Source organism: Malaclemys terrapin, chromosome 3 (assembly GCF_027887155.1).
Source record: "Malaclemys terrapin pileata isolate rMalTer1 chromosome 3, rMalTer1.hap1, whole genome shotgun sequence".
In the NCBI taxonomy this organism is placed as follows: Eukaryota; Metazoa; Chordata; order Testudines; family Emydidae; genus Malaclemys; species Malaclemys terrapin.
This window is the reverse complement of record NC_071507.1, coordinates 81,548,843-81,568,722: the sequence shown is the minus strand read 5'-3', so window position 1 is coordinate 81,568,722 and position 19,880 is coordinate 81,548,843. Positions and strand designations below refer to the sequence as shown.

Below are 19,880 nucleotides of genomic sequence, written 5' to 3'. Positions count from 1 at the left end.
TTTGTCTGTCCTAACTGCTGAAGTCCAGACTTTTAAAAATTCATTTCTGCTGAGTTCATCAAGGAATTGTTGTATTGTAGAGCAAACGTTAAATTTGCATAACATAAGAGAGAACGCATACAATGAGTTAAAAGCAGTGTGGCTCCTAGCAAAAATAAAGCATTTCTTCCCATGTAGAAATCCTATTACATATAGTATAGTACTTAACATTTGGAATTTTGATGTGCTCTGAAGCCTAATATTATCTATCACAGTCATTCAATAAAAACATAAAGCAAATAGAGCATGAACATAAAGTGTTGACTTTTTTATGTTTATAGGGATGCTTAGGAGTACTTTTATGTACTTTTGTAAATTGCTCTCACATTACTTCTGTTTGAATTAGATGTTACTTTGTGTGAGCAGTTTAATCTTTTGGGACAAATACTGCTCTTGGATGTTGTACATGGCTCCCATTGTGGTCAGGACACAGGGAAGAATTTTGTCATTTTGCTATGGAACCACACAGTGCAGCTGCACAGTTCTATTCTGATGTTTGGAGCCATGACTGAGACCATATTAATTCCTACAGAGACTGACCATGGGGCGAGTTTATAAATGTATTGTCTTATGCTCCTACAAGTGTACTTAAAAATATATACCGGCTCAGTAACAAGTCAGATCTATGTCCCAATTCCTTCTTTTCTTTCCCTTCCCCCATCTTCATACAGCAGGGGTTCTCAAACTGGGGGTTGGGACCCCTTAGAGGGTCATGAGGTTTTACATGGGGGGTTGTGAGCTGTCAGCCTCCACCCCAAACCCCACTTTGCCTCCAGCATTTATAATGGTGTTAAATATATAAACAAGTGTTTTTAATTTATAAGGAGGGGGGTCACACTCAGAGGCTTGCTATGTGAAAGGGGTCACCAGTACAATAGTTTAAGACCACTGTCATACAGAGAATGGTGTGTTACAAACATTGTTCCACTGTGAGAGGCACCCTCTGCTCAAAATAAGAGGGGTCTGGAATTTTCATCTGGAACTTGATTATGGAAGAGTTTTCGCTTCCCTTGGGAACTGCAGAGCTGAACAGAATCTGGAAAACCCTGCCAACTCTGAGGTCTGGTGTACACTAGGAAATTAGAGAAGTATAACTACATTGCTCAGAGTGTGAAAAATCCACACCCTGGACCGACTCAATTAAGCTGACCTAACTCCCAGTGTAAACAGAGCTAAATCTACAGGACAGTTCTCCTATTAACCTAGCTACCGCCTCTCGGGGAGGTGGATTATCTATGCCAACGGGAGAACCCCTCCCATCAGCATCGGTAGCATCTTCACTGAAGCACTACAGCAGCACAGCTACAGTGGTGCTGCTGTGCCACTGCAGCGTTTAAGTGTAGACAGGCCCTGAGCATTGTGACATTGAAATTAAATTTTTCTCCTACATATGTGAGTCCTTAACCAGTAGCCTTGCTGTTAGACAAATGGCTGAAGTCTTGAGCACTAATGATATACAGTCCTCCTTTATTAGCTGCTACCATATACAAATATGTTGTCTTGCATGTTTAAATCCTTGCCAGACTAATAGCCAATTAATAGTTCTCATGTAGCATTTTAAAACAATGTCATTTTTCCCTAATCTTGTGCTGGACTTGGACTTTTCCTAAATTGAAAGCTGCTGGAATGTTCCTCCATTTCTTCTAGCATCCTTAGGCTCTGCATATTCCTGTTTGTGGGATGCATCAGCCATTGCAGCTCAAATGATGTGACCTTCTCATAGCAGTGCCTGTTCGAGTACTTACTCATCCCTCCTACCTCTGCCCTCTGTGTTCCTGAATGTTCTGAGGGTGAGGGAATAAAAGGAGGCAGGGGTGATGCCACTGCTGTCTCAGATCCTTGTTCTAACCACAGCAGCAGCTGGCTGTAAATCTCTGTCTCTCTCTCTGGTCCTTCCTTGATAATCCTGCCATCCTTTTTTCCTTTAATACCATCCCCTCTCACAGACTGTAACTCTCTCCATCAATCACAAAACCTCTTACAGAAAAAATCCTAATGTTATGTATGATTGTGTTGCATTTTACTGGATGAATATGGTCTTGGTCTTTGTGTGTTTAGATGTCAGAACTGCTTAGCCTTGCTTCACTAAATCTTCCATTTAAAATACTCATGAAATAACATTCTTTTTCACTCAGGTGGACTACAGCCATAGTGTAATTGTTAAAAATAGTACTTCTTACATAAAGTCATAATCTATGGATTGACATGTGAGAGAAGAAGGGTAGTCTTGTGCACTGTATTGTGACTCAGGTGATCTGGGTTCAGTTCCTGAGTATCACAATTTCCTGTGTGAATTTGGGAATGTCACTTAATTTTCCTGTGCCTCAATTCTCTATCTGTAAAATGAGGCTACAATTACAAAGCTGGTGTGAAGATAGACTCATTAATGTTTGTGAATTGCTCAAATACTGTGGTGATGGAGGCCATGTTCGTACCTAGATAGATAGAATAACTTAGAATTATTTGTAAAGTATTCATAATTGTCAGTAACATGAGCATTCTGGGAATTGTAGTTCAAGTGACTTTCATGTTAAAGCACTTTACTTTGAGAGTAACTGCAATTGCTTTTCTAGTATATTAACGTAATAGTTTCAATACATTTTAATGTAGCTTTTACACTAATAAATATGTTAATTTTAAATATCTTATAAATTAAAATCAGGTGGTGGTTTTAAAAGCAATGAATATACCACAATGTCTAACATGGAAGTAATTTGAATTTAAGGTTTTGGTAACAAGATACACCATGGGAGCAGAGCTCAAGTGGTTTATCATAGTGACATAACTTCAGTGGAAAAGCGAAAGTTAAATATGGACTCTAAAACACAACAAAGAGCCTTCTAAGATCTGAAGCCAAACTTCCTTTCTTCAGCTCATAGGAAATTTTATGAGAATGCTATAGAATCATTTAGTACAGTGTTTCTCGAACTGGGGTCCGTGGACCCCTGGGAGTCTGCGAGGGTACTCCCTGAGGCCCGCAGGCCCTACTGATCAACTCCTTCCCCTCCCTCCCAGCGCCTCTTGCACACTGCGGAACATCTTCCGTAGTGTGCAGGAGGTGCTAGGAGGGAGGGAGCAGGGCTTGGGGCCTGCGCTGAGCGGGGGAGGAGGGAGCTTGGGGATCCGGGAAAATTTTAAAATCAACAGGGGTCCTCAGGTTGCTAAAGTTTGAGAACCGCTGACTTAGGGCTTGCCTACACTGGCAATTTACAGCACTGCAACTTTCTCGCTCGGGGTGTGAAAAAAGCAGCGCAGCAAAGAGCCAGTGTAAGCCGTGCACCAGCGCTGGGATCTACGCCCCTTGTGGAGGTGGTTTTTTCTAGACTGCTGGGAGAGCTCTCTCCCTGCGCTCTGCCGCGACTACACAAGCCACGTTAAAGCGCTGCCAGTGTAGACTAGCCCTAAGTATGTGAAAGATTTATATCTATGATGCCAGTATTTTACTCTAAAATTTTGTGACATGTATTTAATTTATTAAAATCATTTATCTGGGGATTAATTTCTGAGCAACTTGTATCCTCTGGACTGAACAAATCATTTGGCCCAATTCTGAAGGCTGTGCAAGAGTCTCAGTCCATTATTTTTAGTAGAAGAAAACCCTTTGTTAAGCACAGGAGTAAGTAAGCAGGCTACATCTTTGATATGGTAAATATACGTTCTCAATTCCCACCCTGAATTTGCTTATTATGCTAATAGGTCATCTATTTTTAATATTTAATTAGAGTAATAACTCTATAAGTTTATGTAACATAGCCATCGTTTGAATAAAATAAGTTAAATCCAGTCAAAATATAGTTTGTCTGAAGTTGAGAGTAACCAGGCTGTGGATACGGAACTAACAAACACATTAAATTGTTACTTTCTTAGAACTAATGGAATGTTTATAAGTGCTGATTTGATTATTTTTCATGATTGATGGCTTCAAAATACTGAAAAGTGCACTTCATATACAGGATTTTTTGATTCATTCTTTTTCCATAAGATTGTTCCAGCTTCCCCCTTTCCCCTTATATGGTATATAAACATTATGTTTTGCGCAGGCCTCCCATGGAGCTGTACATAAGGTCAGAATTAAGATTTTGGACCCCAGGTTGCCTATTTCCATTCTTTCTATTTTAATCTAGTGTGTGGTTTTGGCAAAGAGCCCAGAGAGCCAACATTACAAGTTTTCAGGCATTGCACAGAAAGAGAGGCACCAGTAGTCATGTTTGCAGTGTCCTTTCTAACACTGTGCCATTCACAGTTGTTTTGCAGTAAGTGCTGCCATAATTTATCTTTCACACAATGTATGTAGAATACTATCCAAACAAAGGTGGCTGTAATAAGTTGTAAAAAGGGGCACCCTATAATACTGTCCCTTCAAGCTGAGAGGCAGTTCTTATAAGATTTCTGTAAAGTATAGGAGGGGAAAGATTCACACTGGAGACAAAAAGCTTCTTAAAGTTGAGGTTAAAAATCAGTAGAGGAAATCTGGTACTATGTTTAAAGTAAATATACTTGGGCTGACATTTGAGTCCTATGCAATGTGCAGAGTATGTTTTAAAGTGAACTGCATGCAAGCAAGTATGGATCAGATTTGACAGACTCTCAGCACTCTCTTCTGTTTTTTTCTCACTTTTAGAGCAAGTTTGTTTAGTACAATTTCTCTGACTTCATGCAGAAATATACAACAATTGGGATGAATTTAAGTTTTATAATAGGAGCGGATGGCATATGTAGAAATACCCAGTACTTATAGTGGCACCATTTCCAGCATTAATATTTTTCAGAGCTTTAGAACTCAGTTGTTAATGTGATGGGACTTTTTTTTTAATGTGCTTTGGAACAATATACCTTTTTTGTCCTATGTTAAAATGATCAGTTTGGCTATTTAGAATGTACCAGAAAGTCAAACACAGAAATGTACTTGTTTGAATATACTTTTGTTTTGAGTGCTCTTGTTGAAAACAATTACATATTGACATGAAATAATTCAGTTTGGTACAATTATTTTAGAATATTATGCTAAAAAGTTTGAAAAAATAAATACAACAAAGTGAATTATAAAAGCTGCTTTCAGCTCAACTCCATAGGTATTCAGATAAAAATTCTTTTTTAGTAAATAATTGCTTTATCACCTCTTGGAAGAGAATATTTTCTTACCAAGAAAATGTAATCGCAACAACAGTCGCAGTTTACCTGGGTGTTCCCAGAATTCTGTGCCATACAGAGCCATGGATGCTGTTAAATGAATTTATGTACTTGTGATAGGTTTGTAATACCATAAAATCAACATAAAACAGGGCATTTTTTTTCTGTGAATATATTTCTAGGACATGCCTTGTTGATCCTACCAATATCCACATAAACCAAGTGTTATGTCTTAAAACAGCTTGTAGTGTGTGTGTGTTTGTAGATGGGAAAAGTGGCCTGAGTTAGTGATTGGCTTCAAATATCAGGCAAGGCAAAATATCATAGAGTACAGAATACTCTCCTTTTGAGCACCCTAGATTTACCCCCCTACATTCAACCAGAAGAGGAAGGAAAAAATCGCTAATACTGAACATACCAGAACTGCAGAGTCCTTTGACCCATTCATCTGTCAACACTGTTAGACATAATGTTTTTTTGACAGATTCCAAGCAGTCTCTGTGAACTAGCTACATTATTCAAAATAGAATTAATTGCTGTTCAAAAATTCACTCTCCATCCATGGAAAATAAACAAAGCTCTTTGTTGACTGTGCCTATGCGATTTTTGTTGTTACTAATAAAATTTTGCCTGAAGCCCGAACAAAATAAAAAAAACCACAAAGTGCAAATAAAAATGTAAGATGTCCTGGTTAAGCTTCTATTGCTCACTTAGGACCTGATTCAGTAAAGCACTTAAGCATTGACTGCAGTGGGATTTAAGCGTATTCTTATGCTCCAGCTAGGTTTGGTTCTGCCAAAAGTCTTCTAAAACCTGTGAGTAAGACTGCAAATATGAGGGAGTAGAAGGATTTAGTGGTCTTGTGATCCTTGCCCCTCAGCCTGTTCTCTCATCTGTGGTCTTTAGTCTTTCTCAATGCTTTGGACTAACTGGACCAAAAGTGGAGATAACACCCTATGGGAAGAGATAGTGTCGAGCCCCTCCATGTCCTCAGAAGCTTAGATGTATTTTACCTTTTCTTGAGATGGCCCAAAGTGAATTATCTCCAAAATAGTCCAAGTCCTAATGGATCTAAAGTAAGAATAAAAAATTGAGTCAAACCAATGATAAATTATGTATGAAGAATAAATTCTATCAAACACATTTAGTTCTGAGGGCATTTGGTCTTGCCAAAGTATGTCAAAACCTTTGGCATTACACTACAGAAAACCAGAGAATTAAAAAGATTCTCTTTAGGTACCCTAATTAATAGCCTGGTAGATTTAATATAAATAATGTCAGTTTCTGTTTCTCTGACAAGCTGTGTTTCAGCCTCTCAATTCAGCATGCCCACTTGCATGTGTCTCTTTTGTACTGCAGGACTGTTTGTTTATTGTAGTCTGGGGACTTTTAAGTGGTCAGGTATGATGTCCCTATGTCATTATTAGCCATGGAATCCTGTGTTGTACTCACATAGATAAAATGATGTTTGCACAGGTGCCATAGCTTAGGAACTGAAATTACCCATTTAATGAAAAAACCCTTCTAGAACTGTAGCCATTTTTCTGATTTTATCTTTTGCTCCCTAGTATTTAAAAATCTCCTTTGATCCTGTTGCATAGACAATCACTTGCCTTCCCCAAACAGCACCTTCCCCAGCTGACAATGGCCCATTAACATGTAAATATTCGTTAGCCCAATCTGATACATTAATCTTTAAAGGTACATTAGCATTCTCTCTCTCCACCTTGTTGCTTTCTGTCAGATGCCTCTGCTTTTTCTGATTTAATGTAATCAGAGTATGCCATCCCCACACATTCTTATATCATTTATTTACAGATATAAAATAATTTCTTGATGGACAGTATCCAGTCTGTCATAGGTCCAGATATCAGCATTGAAATATTTATACTCCCTGGAAGCACAGGTACAAATTTAGAAGGGTGGACTCAGCCCTTCATCATTTTGAGGTAGATGCATTTAGTTCTGTGCAGTGTACCAGTGTGCCAATTTTTGGAGCAAGTCCTTAAAATTGAGGATTTGTCTTCCCTTTGTGGACCTTAAATATATTTTTGTATTTTTCATAGGGGAATGCGTTTTCCCTGAAATCGTGGGCCAAAATATTTTCTTCCTCTACTATGATGTAGCTGCTTGTTTCCTGGTTGTTCACCTGGCTAATAGCAGCATTTCAGTTGTGAAGTATTTCCATTCTGTGAATAATTTGGTAAATGTTTTTTAGGATCTTTCAGGATAAAAGACATGGAAATGTTAGATAGGATCATTATTGCTACTTTCATGTGGATGCAAGCCATACTCTGTAATAGTATGGAACATTATATATAGGAAAAGTCTTCCTGATTCCTGCTGGCAAAGCACCAGAGAAAGGAGAATAAAACCCCTCCCAAAAGGTTGCTTAACAGAAACTGACAACTATAGAAGTGACAAAGTGGGTGAAGTAATATTTTTTATTGGACCAACTTCTGTTGGTGAGAGAGATTAGCTTTCAAGTTTACACAGAGCTGCTCTTGTCTTAAAAGAAGAGCTCTGTATCAGCTTGAAAGCTTGTCTCTCATACCAGCAAAAGTTGGTCCAATAAAATATATTACTTCACCCAGCTTGTCTCTCTAATATCATGCACCAACATGGCTACAACATCACTGAATACAACTATAAAAGAATCAGGGGTAACTTTTAACATGGAAGGGAAATACTAATTTCTGGTGTGGACTGACATGATCCAGCCAGTTTTATATTGATCATAGTCTACATTTGTTCATAATAAGAAATAGTTTTGTTGTCTTGAAAGGTGATTGTTAAAGGAGAGGGGAAATGTATGAAGGTTGGAGATAATGTGTTTGCCTGGCTCAGGTGTGGCTGCACTCCATCATGTTTAAGAGCTGACCTGTGTCCTTAAGTGGCACGTGTTGCCCAGAGGGCGGAGCCTCTGAAGGAGAAGGGAGCCTGTATTAAGTAAGCAGTGGCACACGCAACTGCCTGTCATCTTCTTTTCCTTGCACCCGTCAGCATGTCCATTGTTTTGCATGACCAGGAATGCTAGTTTCATATCTGCCCAGGATTTCACTGCAAAAGCAGATGGTTGTGTGAAGCTGAGGAGAACCAAAAATGTTTTGCATAACATCCTAACAAGTCATTTGTAGGTGGGTGGCAAAGATAAAATAAATTGTAATGCCTACAGTTGCAGTGCTTTGTAGGATGTGCTGGAATGTGTTTCATGGACTTGTTACCTTAAAGATGTCAAAGACAGCCAGAATAACCATGAACATCTTTGCTCACCTTTTCTCTGTGAAATATGTTGCTAGTTGGGAGTATTATTTACTAGGTAATAGTACAGAGCTGGGAAACAAAACTTTTGTGTTCTCTTCCTGTTTCTGACTTGATTTGTGACTTTGGTGAAGTCATTTAACTTCTCTTTTCCTCTGTTGGCCCATTTGAAATGGTTAAAATATTTATTGGTATTAATTAATAATCTGATCTTGGACTTGAAAAATGCCAAGTATTATTAATATTAAATAACTTTAAAAGGGGTTTTCTTTACATTGCTATTTTCCCCTCTTTATTTTGTGACTGTTTTATTTGATGTTTGCCTGTACTATGGGACTTCGGTTTTGCAAGAAGAGTAAAATGGCTTTCCATATATGAGGGTGAAAACTGAAATTATCTATCTATTTTAGGTACTTATATGCCCCTGCCTCTTGCCATAGTATCTGAGTCCCTGACAATCTTTCATGTATTTATCCCCACAAAACTCCCGGGAGATAGGGAAATGCTATTATGAGGCACAGAGAGACTAAGTTACTTGTCCAAGATCACACAGGAAATCTGTGTCAGAGAAGGGATTCAAACCTAGGTCTCCCAAATCTTAGGCTAGTGCTCTAACCACTGGGCAATCCTTTTTAGTGGGTGTTATCTCTTCCAACGATCCATGGCCACATCTACATTACAGTTAACAGCTTAATTGAGTTTGACATTGTTTTTTTTTATCTGACATCATTACAATGAACACAATTCAGCACCTCCACATAATGATGCATTTTTAAGTTATAGCAAGGTCACCTAATGTGTGGATAGGCATTCTTTCTAGAATATGTTATAAATATATAACAGTTTCCCCAGGACATCTGTATATAATCAGTCAAGCAATTCCTTAGGCTTGAATGTAGGTGAGACACTTAGATTTGAGGTGTAAACCAGGCCTCAGTCAACCTAGCTAAGTCACTCACTTAAGCCAACCCTGTACCCCAGTATTGACACCGCTGCAGCGACAGAAGAATTCTTCCATCAACTTGGCTACCGCCTCTTGAGGGGTAGATTTACTACAGGGGCAGAAAAACCCCTTTGGTTGTTATAGCAAGTGTCTACACTGCAGTGCTAGAGTGGTATAGCTGCAGCACTACAGTAGTGCATCTATAGTGCTTGTAGTGTGGACATAGCCTTATTTCCTCAGCAAAGCTCCTAAGGAGCCAAACACTGACTCAAAGTTCCACCCATTGCAGTGTGGTTTTGCTTTGAAGAGCCACACCAATCCATGTTAAGGTAAGTCTTTAAAATTATGAATGAGGAAGAAGTCCAAGTTAACCTCTTTCCTATTTGCACTTGCATTTTTAACTCATACTAACATACTGGTGACACTGCAGAACATTTAAAACAGCCATATTTAAATCACAGCATTAATTTCCTTGCATTTTCTGTTTATGGTCACTTCTCTGAGAGCTGATGTAGTCTTCCTTACTCCAAACAACCTATGTGGAGTTTTTTTCTCCAGTTCCTTGCCCCAAACAGGTGAGGGTTTGCCAATGTGGTTGTTTTAGATCAGGGGTAGGCAACCTGCGGCACGCCAGCTGATTTTTTTCAGTGGCACTCTCACTGCCAGGTCCTGGCCATCAGTCCGGGGGCTCTGCATTTTAATTTTAAATGAAGCTTCTTAAACATTTTAAAAACCTTATTTACTTTACATACAACAATAGTTTACTTATATATTATAGAAGAGACCTTCTAAGAACGTTAGAATGTATTACTGGCACGCAAAATCTTAAGTTAGAGTGAATAAATGAAGACTTGGCACACCACTTCTGAAAGATTGCCGACCCCTGTTTTAGATGTTTAATTAAAATATATAAAAACACACACACAGAGACCAATATTCATTCCTAAATTTGCTACTTTTCCATTCCATATTGGTCCGTGTAGCATATGTATCATACATTCAGTATAATTCATTTTTGTAGAAGGCACATATGAATCATTTTACACTGAGAGTAAACTAGAGAGTGAGCTCTGTATTGAGTAAGGTACAGCAATTTATACATGCACAAAAGGACAATAAGTACAGAGACAGAGAAAAAGAAGTGACATTTTAAAATGGCTGTATTATAAGTAAGCAATAGTGCATGCTATTTCCAGGAAGAAAAGAATGAATGGAAGCAGTAAATATTTACTTCTAGATTTGCATAGAGAGAGTGAATCATGGGGTAGCAGAGAGTTCATCACGAGCAACACAAGTGAGGCAACAACTTCTAGCTATAGAAAACATCTGAGGAGAAGATGTTGTAGAGCCCAAGGTTGAAGAAGTGGGGTAGTAGAGGAGAAAGTGGTATATGAGGTCAGCAATGTAGGTGGAAGCAAGACTGTGGAGAAATAATAAAAACCTAAGATGCAGTTATGAATTGAATTCAGCGACAGGAATTCAGAGCATAGAAGTGCTGTAGCTCCTTTGCCAAGGAGATTTTGCAAGTAGGTTTCCCGTTGGAGGAGAAATTGGTGATATGGAGTCAGGTGTTTTCTGCTGTAATTTATTTACAAAATGTACACAAGTCTTGATTTCTTGAACAGAGGTGGTCAAAAGCTGTACACAGGCAACTCCCTTTTGCAGATACCTCATCTAAGACACCACTGCCCTGTCCCAAGGAGCAGTTGTCTTGGGTCTCTAGACTCTCCTGGAATCTGGGATCTCATAGCATGAACACAGTTTCCTTTTCCTCCTTCAACTCATGGACATGTCTTCTGGGAAATCAACTAGCCCAAAGCTGCTAATTTTGGACAACGTAGCCTAGAAAGGTGAGCCTGGGTGTCAACGCTCCTTTTGTGTAGGTGCTTTGCAATACAAACAAACTTCAGAAAAAGTTTGACATCCTAGGCAAGGGGTGCTTTACCTCATGCAATCCCCTTCACAACGGGTTGGGTGCAAGGAGAGTTTCATCTTGACAGCTTAGACATCAGCCATTTCATAACACACATGACATTAGCACCAGTTGCCAAAACAATATGATTCAGTTTTCTGGAGTTGTAGATCTTCCTGGATGTCCAGTTAGTGTTTGATCCAGCTCACTTTGAAGTCAAGGGGTGCTGGAGCCTTAGAAAGTAGATTTTTAAAATCATAGAAAAGAGAATTGTAATATGTTGAGACACTTAATCATAAGTATAGGTAGGCATGAGAGAAACCATAGCTTGCTAGGTTCCAATCTTGGTTACATATTATTACCTGGTCTAAACTGGAAAGTTTTATCAGCAAATCCCAAATTCCCACAATTCCCTGAAAGCAGCCTCACTATACACTGCAACAGGGCCGGCTTTATGAACTGCGGGGCCCGATTCGAATACCCAGTGGCGGTCTGGGGCTTTGGCGGCACCGAAGGACCCCCCGCCGCCTAAATGTTGCCAAAGACCCCCGGAGCGGACCGCCGCCGGATTAATTAAAAAAATAATTAAAAAGGCACCTAAGGTGCGGGGCCCTGGCGCGGGGCGCGATTCTGGGGAATCGGCCTAAAGCTGGCCCTGCACTGCAAAAATTTCCCACAACTCAGTGCATCAGATAGTGGTGCTGGGGGACACTGGGATGCATACCCACAGGGCCTTGTCTTTTCCCAATACGATGATGTAAGGTCATACTGTACCATTAAAAACAGCCAAATGTGAACATCCAAATCGCTATGCCAGTAGAACTGCTGCTGGTAAAATATTCTAGTGTAGACAAGGCCTATGATTGAGCAAGACAAAAACTGTTAAAATAAGGCATGAAAAAGAATTTCAGAAGGGGAGGAAGGATCAAGATACAATATTGGCACATGCAGCCTCTAGTTTTAGAAGTGATGAGATACGGTCTTGAATACAAGGGAGATGCTGAAGAAAACAAAATTTTCAGTATAAAAGATGACTGCAGGGTCTCCAAGGCCTTATGATGAAAGTTATGGTTTGAATTAAGGAGTGCGATACCTGTGTTTGGAAGGTATAGCAAAGAAAATACTTTACTTTGAGGGGAGAATGTTAGTCTTTGAAGCATGTAGTAGGATGTTATTGGAGCTGAAAAAAAGAGGAGATAGTGGATGTTTTTATAGTGGAAAAAGGGGTGTAGTGTTTTTTGTTTCTCCCGTGTTTTCATGACTCAGTAAGGGACAAATGAATTTTTTGCAGTCAAAACAAAACAGAACCAAACTTTGGGCTGAGACCAAGCATTGAAAAAGAAAAAAAAATCATAACATATAGAACATGGGGCAGGGAAGGTTATAATGAAAGCCCCAGTAAAATATTAACTGTAATTTTTGTTAGCAAGCAGGTGCAATAAGGTGTGTATAGTGGGTGAGGGTGTTCCATGATAAGCTTTCAGAAGGTACAGAAGAGTGCCCATTGAGAGAGAGTGTAAAATACATTAAATACGGAGTGAATCTGCTCTTTTTTATGGGTATGGCTTCTGGGTGTGTGACAGTTAAACAGATGGTTTGCCTATTTAAGTTATCTGTGAAAGTTTATGCAAATATTATATAGATGTGTTTTGTACTATCACTAACCCAATACAAATTCTGGATCAGAGCTGAGCAAGATTTGATTCTACAATTATAATACAAGTGGAAAAGGAAAAGAACCCATATTTATATCTTTTCTGATAAAAGCTCTGAAAGCCCTGATATTGTCCATTACACTATATTATCACATTGAGTTTCTAGAGTTGAACTGGGTACTAGCAAAAAGAACAGGAGTACTTGTGGCACCTTAGAGACTAACAAATTTATTAGAGCATAAGCTTTCGTGGGCTACAACCCACTTCTTCGGATGCATATAGAGTGAAACATATATTGAGGAGATATATATACACACATACAGAGAGCATGAACAGGTGGGAGTTGTCTTACCAGCTCTGAGAGGCCAATTAAGTAAGAGAAAAAAACTTTTGAAGTGATAATCAAGATAGCCCAGTAAACATCTTCCTTTTTTGGGTACTAGCAAACATCTTCCTTTTTCAACTGCAGTAAATCCTATTTATAATAAGTACTTATGGTATATCTGAGAGGGAGCTCTCTGAGGAAGACATATTTTTGATCATGAAATCAGAAACTAAAAGCAAAGTTTTTATGAACTCTAGAATTAATTTTAACTGGTTGTTTTTAATAAACAGTACCATATTTGTAGTGTGATTCTTGCTTTGTTTTGATATTCATTTTTTATAGAACACCCAAAGGTAAAGCAATATTTGAAGCTTTGTTTAGGTTCACTTCTGTGTTTTTTGGCTTAATGTAAATAGCAGTTTTGTTCAACAGAAGTATCCATTTACACCAACCTGCCAGTAAAACCCAGTAAATAAACCTTCCTTAGAATATAAACACCAAACAGTTGGGCTGTTTACTGTTAAATATTTACTGGGAAGTATTAGGAACATTTAAGAACTGGTTTTTCTAGCTTTCTGTCCCACCAGATGCCTGCACAGGGACCTCCTTCTCTTTTCAGTCACGCTGCCTTTGCACCCACCTTGTCTAAGCAGGAAGAGCTTAGCTTAAGCTGTAGTCTTTTATCAGAACACACCATAAGCGTGTTTCCAAAATACTGGCTTTTTTCACTCAGCCAAGCCAAGGAAGCAGGTGAAATATAACTCTTTCAACAATCTGTTGCATAAAGCTGATTGATGCCAACTAAAGTTACCATCTTGTCTAGGCTGTGTCTACACTAAAATTTCCCACCATTGCTATCCCTGGTTCAGTTTTATCAGTGCTCCCACTGGTATAGACAAGGCTCCAGGCAGCCATTGGTGTTTAAAGTGCCATGGGCCAGATCCTCAGATGGTGTAAATTGGCATCATTCCATTGACTTCAATGGAGTTACATCAGTTTTCATCAGTTGAGGACCTGGCCATGGGTCATCAGACTCTGCTCAGACCAGCTTTACATGTCATGGTACTGTTCTGGTGGCCACAGAAGTCTTGTCTGCTTCTACTGTGGAGCTGATGCAATGGAAACAACAGTAGGATATCTTAACTAAAAATAAATAAATAAATAAAATAAACAACCTTGTGTAGATAAGGCCATAGATACTCAGATCTGAAGTTCCCTTGTGCCATCTTTATCTCCGTTACCAAGTGATTTGCAGTTTGCAGTAGAATTTTTTCAGGTGGATAGTGACTACTTGACTCTCTCATACCTGTCTTCGTGGAATTTCAGCCCTGGGTTGCCAACCAGTATTGTAACACAGCACTGATGTAAACCCCTAGTGTAGATAGGGCAAACCGCCATGCACACCATTGTAGCTTCTCTCTGCTTGAAAACAAGGCAAGTTGCCTCACCACAGGTGTTGGTTATTTCAGCTATGCCAGTCTACACTAGGGATTTGCGCTGATGGGAACTAGGATGAATTCCAAGTGCAAATAAAGCCTCTGTCAGGGGAAGATTAACTTCATATTAACACTCATAAAATTTGTTCTCTGTGGTGTTTTCCAGTGTTGAGACTTTAACTATAGTAAGGGTTGTCTCCTTGGTATCAGTTGGTAGAGTTTGTTTATCTGTACTTTAAACATGATTTGTGTTTATCCTCCCAGCAATTTCCATGAAGAGCAAAGTTAAGTTTTGCTTTTCTTTAATGCAAGTTTTAAGATATAATCTACTTCACTGTATTTGTTGCCTGAGCATATTTTCAGTACAGTTAAATATAGAATGACTTATGTTAGAGATGAGCTGGAAACACAGGATAGGCGGTAATCTTTCATAAGTGGCAAAATAGAACGGAAACTCTAGTACAGTGGTTTTCAGTCTTGTTTCATTTGTGGACCTCTTAACATTTTTGAATGGAGGTTCAGACCCTTTCGGAAATCTTGGACATAGTCTGTGGATCCCCAGGGGTCCGCAGATCACAGGTTGAAAATCACTGCTCTAATAGTATACTGGTCGAGCACAGATTAATCTAAAAGAACCAGTTTGTTTAGAAAAGTGATAGCTTCAGATTCCGATCACCATCATTTGGTTTGAGTTCCAGCAGTTTAAGCTACTTGGATCAGATTTCATTTGTTTTAATTACTGCTCTTGTATTGATTGATTTAATCAGGAATTAGCAAGTACTAACCTGTCCTGGAATCTGTTTGAATGATGTCTTTTGTTGAATTTTCTTTTGTATATAGATAGAAGCATGCTGCTTTATGGGCAATGCTTTCATGTCCCTAAAATATGAATAAAAGCTACAGACTATTCAGGTAATTTTGTAATCTCTTGTTTATTTAAATGTGTATTTAATTTTAAAAATAGTGTATAGGCAACATGTGGCCTATACCCTACCAAGCCAAGAGGAAGAAAACACAAGATAAGGAAAAGATAAATGCACTAAATCAAATACTAGACCTCTGCTTGTTTCAGTGTAGAAAATAAACCATAATTTATTCTTATACCACCATGATGGATATAGTATAAACCTGAATAGAATAAAATGTTACAATCCCATTAAAGTAGCCAATCAACATGCACAATTACATAATATTAATATGTATGCAATGAAGTTCTGTTAAACAGTTAATTAAGTCAGGTAAATGATTGTAAAATAATGAAATATTCCCATCATATCTTCTTGGTCTCAGCTAGGACTCTTTCCAGCCTCACTTACGTGATCATACATGCAGCCACATTGTGCATGTTCAAACACTTGCCCTTGCACTTTAAAAATGCTAAAATCTGCACACGCATGTGTTAGAATTTGCATCAACAGAACCCATTAAAGTAAATGCATTTTGTGAGTTCATATTTTATAACTTGTATGCACACATATAGTAGTTTTTGAAGTGCATGGGCAAGAATTTGCACCTGCAGAATATGGTTGCGTATATCCAGGTAAGAAGAAGCTGAGAGCTGAAAATCTGGCCCCAAAAATCTAAAGCCATGTTTGCATCCTCAAAATCTGAATAAGAAAATATTGACCACCATCTAAAAACTACTGTTAACTTGGCTGATGAAAATATTGCTATGTCTGCACTACATTTAATAAACTAATTCTGTTTTGTTTCCTTAATTGAGTTGATCTAGACATGTCAATCACATACGGATGAATTTCCTTACACATGTGACTATTTTTTCTGAGCTTGAACTTCAAAAGTAATGAGCTCCACATTGATCAGCAGATTTCTGTCCCCTCCCCCGGACAGTCTCATTATCAGTAGTTACCTCTGTGACACTAGCACTTGGTTCGGGAATTCAATAGGCTGATACAGTTTGAATTGGAAGTATACATTCCAAATCAAAGACTCTCCCCTCCTCCCCAAACAGGTTGGGCAAATCAGCCAAAAAATCTTTAGAATAACTTCAGAAAGATCTACAATCTATGGCTCTCAGCCCACAACCTGCTCAATGTGAGCACCCCTGCTCCTATGCAGATCCCAGTTCTGAAGTCTGTGGCGCTCCAGATGGACACTGGTATCTGCCCACGGCAACAATTTGCAGGATCAAGGCTTGTGTCTGTAGATCAGAAAAAGATCTGAGATGGCAACAGAGATCAGATTTCTCAAGTTGACCAAATGAGTGTTCCATCTTACTGATCCTGGGTATCATAATATTTTCTTATCTCTTTTTAAAGTTAGATTATATATACAGCATGGCTCAGGAATAGGCCCCCTAAGAGCAGTGTCAACAACCTCAATTACAGTGATTAAAAAAAGTGAATGAACTCTAAGTTCACTTTTAAATCTTCAATTAATGTTGGTAAATTGGGAAAATAATCTTTTCCCCAAAATATTATGGGGTGGGAAGCTGCTGCTGGTAAGAGCAGTGGCAAGAGTACAGCACAAGCAGCTGGGGCAGGAGGAGCAGTTCTCACACACTTCCCCTATCCTTCCTACAAATGCTATCACTTGGTGGTAGGCGCAGCAGCAGAATCCTAGTACTCTGTCTCACATCATGCTTGGGAGTCCTGTGTTTATAAAAATAACAAAAAGGACAAATGCAATTTCCAATAAGAAGTAATCTGTAGGGTGTAATGCCCTCAAAGGCAAGCCTGTCTTTTCTTTTGGAATTTTCCATTTATCCTCATTGTGACATCTTTGCATTGCTGACACCAAGCAGCTGTGAGCATCCCCATGGGTTTGCCATGTGTGTCGACTCGTTGCAGGCTCACTGTGCTTTCATTTTATTTGTTAGTTTCCAGACATGGGGAAAAAAACTCTACTCTTGAGTGACTGCATTTCCTGCTTATTAAAATAAAGAACTCACTGTGCTAACTGTAGTCCTCATTCTTGTCAATATTGATTTCTATTTGTAATTTTTAAAAAAGCCCCAAACAATTATTTTTAACATGCAAGAAAGGTGCTGGATTGACATCCCTTGAGAGTGAAGTCCTCTACCTTCAAAACAGGTCCACCTGCATCAACAGCAGCATGAACTTCCTTTAACCTTTCCAACAGTGTGTCTGAGCCATGGTGAGGACAGGTTCAGCTTGGGTTACAAGGTAGTTCTCTCATTAATAGATTCCAAGGCCAGGAGGGACCATTGTGATGATCTAGTCTGACGTCTTGTGTAACATAAGCCATAGAACTTCCCCAAAATAATTTCTAGAGCAGATCTTTTAGAAAAATGTCCAATCTTGATTTTAAAATTGCTGGTGATGGAGAATCCACCAACACCCTTGTTCCAACGATTAATTACTCTCACTGTTAAAAATTTGTGCCTTATTTCCAGTCTAAATTTGTCTAACTTCAACTTCCAGCCACTGTATGATGTTATAGCTAGACTGAAGAGCCCATTATTAAATATTTGTTTCTCATGTAGTACTTACAGACTGTAATCAAATCACCCCTTAACCTTCTCTCTTTGCTAAGCTAAATAGATTGAGCTAATTAAGTCTATCAGTCTAAGACATGTTTTCTAATCCTTTAATCATTCTCGTGGCATTTTGCTGGACCCTTTCCAATTTATCAACATTCTTCTTGAGTTTTGGACACCCGAAATGGACACAGTATTCCAGCAGCAGTCGCAACAGTGTCAAATACAAAGGTAAAATAACCTCTCAACTCCAACTTGAGATTTATTCTCCTCTCCATGTTTGTAAAACAGACAAAATAGGAGGGTTGGATTAGGAAGGGAAAAGATGAGTTCTCTGAGAGCAATGGATGTGAATGAATCACACCAGAAAAGCAATAAGTATGCTGCAGGTACCCCATTTTAGTTCAGAAAACGAACAAAAAAAATCTCAGATGTAAAATCCTCATACAATAAAAATCACATTTAATATAGGATACTTTCTTATTACTAAGATTGTAAACTGCTGGTTTATAGTGAGAACCATGGACAGGTATTGAAGGCTATTTTCATTGTGCTTTGTGAAAATTTTTGTGTTCTACAGTTAAATTCCTGAACATTAGTACTGGGAAGTCTTCTAGGGAAGATGGCATTTCAGAATCTGTCTGAAATATACTGAAATATTTCTTTTCTTTTCCTTTTTTTTTTTTTTTTGGCATTAATCTAAAATTAATAGAACAACTATGTAGGGCATGTGTCATTATAAATTTTGGTAATGTTATTGTAGTTGGTTGGAGTAAAGTGTATTACAATGTTAGCCTTTGGGATTCAGCTAATTTGGTTCAATATTCCCATTCTGTTTATAACTCGGGTTCTAGGAATTTGATTTATGCTCACACTTAGCCTTCTGTAATACAAAATAATTGTATTTAAGGGGCTTAAAAGCTTGTTGAAGGATGATAGAATTCTGGGATGTTCCCCCAGCAGGAATTCCGTTGACCCCAGAAGGAGTCCTGAAGATTCCCATCGGTGTTTTTTCTCTGTTTGTACTCCCTCTTAATAAATCTTATTTAATAATCACAAATCAAGCAAGTTTAATTTTGAAGATGACAAGGTGCATCTCATTAAGTACAATTATATATAGTGCAAAAAAATTACAAGGAGCTATACTCATTTCCTTGGCATGTCACTGAGAGAACTTTAGTTCTAAATGATCCAGATTTGTATGGTTTTTTTTTCTTCATCTTGAATATGGTATTAGAATTGGGTAAACTTCTATTTCATCTAATTGAATTACACAACATCCTTCAGTTTAGTGAATAACAATAGAGATTACTTAGAAATTCTTCACCCTAGGGAGCTAGATACATTATGTTTCTTATACTTTACTGTGTGTTGATCCTTTGGATGAGACCTTAAAATTTGAGGCCTGGTTTGCTCCAAGTGACCGGTAAAGAGTCTATGCCTCTTTGGTTTTGCTATGCTGTCCCTTGGTAAAAATCAAATGCGGTTCAGTGTTCTGTATACTGTTATCTTCACTCTGTAGGTGCTTTTCAGAGGTGCTGTATATACATAGTTTCTGAATCTCTTTGGGATCCTTCAAGCTATAAGTTGCTGTTATTGTTAGTGATAAATGCTGCGATTCTATGTTACACCTTGAGCAGAGAACTCACAGCCCTATGGAATAGAGGGTAGACAAAGGAGGCTTTAAGCCACCTTTCTGCCCTCCCTAATATGGGCTAC

The 19,880-nt window shown here is 38.5% G+C and overlaps 1 protein-coding gene across 2 annotated transcripts in view; it reads left to right on the top strand.

Moving 5' to 3' along the window:
• The window catches only part of FAM120B (family with sequence similarity 120B), an 85,555-nt gene that overhangs the window by 42,799 nt on the left and 22,876 nt on the right, over nt 1–19,880 (top strand). The gene's annotated exons all lie outside the window — the stretch shown is intronic.